The sequence below is a fragment of the Pimephales promelas genome, chromosome 5 (assembly GCF_988280905.1).
Source record: "Pimephales promelas chromosome 5, fPimPro1.hap1.1, whole genome shotgun sequence".
Classification (NCBI taxonomy): domain Eukaryota; kingdom Metazoa; phylum Chordata; class Actinopteri; order Cypriniformes; family Leuciscidae; genus Pimephales; species Pimephales promelas.
Window position 1 is genome coordinate 32,364,759 of NC_142773.1, and position 4,224 is coordinate 32,368,982.

Here is a 4,224-nt window from a genome sequence, read left to right on the forward strand (position 1 = left end):
GGAGAGTCGTGAATACGATGGCGTATTGTTGTGTTTAATGTAGAAATTAGAAATGAAAAAATGTACATACATTTCATTCATAGTTTAGACTATATACAGGGAATATATAATTTATATATAATTTAGAACGTAAAAACGAACAATATACATATCCTATATTGGATATTAAAGGAGTAGTTCATTTTTAAAAAACGTTTTGCTGAAAATTTACTCACCCCCGCATGTCATCCAAGATGTCCATATCTTTCTTTCTTCAGTCGAAAAGAAATTAAGGTTTATGATGAAAACATTCCAGGATTTTCTCCATATAATGGACTTCGTTGGGAACCAAACGGTTCAAGGTCCAAATGAGAGTTTTAGTGCAGCTTCAGAGGGCTTTAAACGACACCAGACGATGAATAAGGAACCCTTCGAGTATGCAGCAAAGCATTTGTGAAGCCACAAATCGCAAAACCTTGAGGCGTATGGGCTACAACAGCAGAAGACCCCACCGGGTACCACTCATCTCCACTATAAATAGGAAAAAGAGGCTACAACCATGAGCTCACCAAAATTGGACAGTGGAAGACTGGAAAAATGTTGCCTGGTCTGATGAGTCTCGATTTCTGTTGAGACATTCAGATGGTAGAGTCAGAATTTGGCGTAAACAGAATGAGGACATGGATCCATCATGCCTTGTTACCACTGTGCAGGCTGGTGGAGGTGGTGTAATGGTGTGGGGAAAGTTTTCTTGGCACACTTTAGTTCCCTTAGTGGCAATTGGGCATTGTTTAAATGCCACAGCCTACTTGAGCATTGTTTCTGACCGTGTCCATCCCTTTATGGCCACCATGTACCCATCCATCAGATGGCTACTTCCAGCAGGATAATGCATCATGTCACAAAGCTGGAATTATTTCAAATTGGTTTCTTGAACATGACAATGTACTAAAATGGCAGCATCTTTGGGATGTGGTGGAACGGGAGCTTCGTGCCCTGTATCTGCATCCCACAAATTTCCATCAACTGCAAGATGCTATCCTATCAATTTGGGCCAACATTTCTAAAGAATGCTTTCAGCACATTGTTGAATCAATGCCACATTGATTTAAGGCAGTTCTGAAGGCGAAAGGGGGTCAAACACATTATTAGTATATCATAAAAATCCGTCCTTATCCTTAATAATCCTTCAGGTGAATGTTTGTATATACATATAAAACTGAGCAGATTGCGAAATACTCAGACCAGCCCGTCTGGCACCAACAACCATGCCACGCTCACAGCCTTGTTTTCATGATCCCTGTTAAATTCAATATGGCTTCAAACCTGACTAAGAATTTATGTCAACCATTAGAGAAGCTGTTTTGCAATCCATACTAACAACTGATTTGTTTACATGTTCACCATGTCGCATCACTGTAATTCCCATTTATTTAAAAGCCTCCACATGTGTAGTATCACGGATGAGTCAGGTTTCAATCAATAGAATCAATTTGTCCAATGTATTTAACATTCAGGCATTTCACTTGGTAATACACTCAAATATGGAACAGCTGCAGATAGTATTATGAAGTGTATGGCTCATTGCAGTGAAAATACCAATCTTTTTTTTCTCTTGTGAATAATTAAATCATTTTAATCAGTTAGATGTGCAAAAGTTGGATGCAGTCTTTTTTTTTAGTTTTTTTTTTTAGACAATTTGTGTATTTTCCCAAAGTACACTGGCACATGATTCATTACGCAGGCTACGACTTGTGCAGTGTCTCTGGTATTCAAACAGCAAGTTTAACGTTTGGTATTTGTATGTTTAAACAACACAGAGGCCAAACACACAAATCTCTGCATTACAATAAAAATGTTCAGTAGGTAGTCCACCATAAACATTCACACAGGGTTCTTTTTGGGCAAAAACAGGAGCAAACAAATTAACAATTACATGTATTGCTAGTCTTCAACAGTATAGTTCACTCTCAAGGACAAAAAAAGCCATAACCACCATTGCTTCTCCTTTCTTCCAGGTAAGGGGGTTTAATGTGCAAACTGATCTCTAACCAGATTTCATGTTGAATTGCCAAAGGGTAAACTGAATCAACAGGTTCACCTTCATGTCTGTCATTGACCCTATTACATTTGGAGAATTGATTTGACCAAACGCTTATGAATTACGATGGCCTACTCACTTTTCTGCCCAAAGCATCAAACCTCTTTGATTTAATTTGCTTTTACTTCTGCACTTCTGTCGTTTTACCTTGCCTAGTGGCTATTTTTTTTATTGGAGGCACTCTCCTCTTTGAAGAAGTAAACACTTTGGTGGCAGATTATTCTTTAAAAATAATATTATTTTACTTAGTTTAGAATATTGGCTTTTGGATTATACGTCATAAATCTTATTTTTTTTGTAGCCTTAAATATATTACTATGCTGATTTGAATGGGATTTGAATGGCTTGAACAATGTTTAATCCAGTACTGAGCATATAACAATTTTAAGCAAACGTACACTATAGAAGAATATTCGTATTGTAATCTAGAGTTTTCATGTGCCCTATTTTAAAGTTACCATGAAATCCAAATTGACATTTCTTTTTTTAAAGGAATTATTTATTCAAAATAATTTATTCGTGCACATCTTTAATCGTAGTTAGTCGTAAACTTTAATCAAAATATCTTCCCAGTGTTTACTGGTGGGACGGCGGAACATCCTGTCACTCACATGACATCACAGCTGTAGCAAACCACAATCGTCCAATAAATTGCTGATGGACAAAATTAAGACAAGACATTTTTTTTTCTTGTTTGAGCAGCAGTTTCACTTATACAGTATGTCACACTAGGGATGAAAAGACTATTGCAACTTACATTTCATGTCGACTGTAATATTAATAGCTGTGACCAAAATTTAAGCCTCAGTCATTGTTCCTATGTTGATTTTTGGGTGTGATTGAATATACAAAACATAGGCCTAGTTATTTCTGTTTCGACCAATGACAATGAGGATATAAACTAACTAGGAATTTATAAAAAATGTTTAATAAACTATTGCTCCACACTTTATGAATAAATTGTGACTCAAACAAACGGCATAACATTTTTTTTTACTCTGCTCTCTGGAATACTCGATTCTCATTGGTCAATTGAGCCACCAGGTGCAATATTTCCTAATATTAGCTGTTGTCCATGGCAAGACCCTATTCCTGACTGAAACCATGCCTCTTTTATCACATCACAGAATTGCGCTCTATTTTTTAAATCAAATGCATCTGGTGCAATTTTGCAATTTTGTGACATTGGAGGACTTGTATATTAATTTTACTACAATATTATTCCAATGTTCATCTCGTGGCTAGGTTGATAGTTTTCTACATTTTAAATCAATTTTTCCACTGCTTTATTCACAGTATCTAACTGACAGTACATGACAAGTATAATTCTCAAAGTTTTAACTCATTGTTGCCTCGTTCTACATTTACACGAGACAACCCCCTGTTCCAAAGTTGTGTCTCAGACACAAGCACTTAATTCATAAAATTCATACACTACATAGTGTATTGTATAATGTTATTTTGACATCCAGCATCAGAGTCTGAGAAGCTGTGACTGTCGAGTCCAACATTCCTGACTTTTTTAGTGCATCATCCAGGTATTTAGAGTAGGCTACACTCTTTCTTTTGGAATTTTCAGTGTGAACACACTGCTCACGCTATTTATACTACAAAATGGGGTAGAATAGTGCACAAGCACGCAAATTGAGACGCACCTCTAGATTTGAACAGGATGTGGGCTGAAGAAGGATAGAGTCCAGAAGATAGTGATAGATTAGGCATGAGATAAGGATTGTTATATTCCTTCTCCATCACAGAGCCACAGCCAAAAGCAAAGGTTTCAGCTCATCTATTCCACATGTGAAGGCATATTTCCTTCTTTAGACTGGCAGCACAAAAAGACTTCTGCTAATATAGACTCTGATGTATTTGTAAAGGTATGGGCATTGCCAAGTAAGTTTATGACACATTGTTGATAAGGGAAGTTAATGACACAGTAGTTAAAAAAAATCAGGTAATCTGTTTTTTATTAACACTTTTGAGGTCATATGGCACTGTCTTACTTTTCAGCTGTTTTATTCAATGATTAGGATTGTATGGCATTCCTCAGATCTGCGTTCTGTGACTCATCCAAACAAAACAGAAAAAACACCAGGATTCAATTTCACAAGATTTAAAGGCACATTAAAAAAAAAAAACAGGAT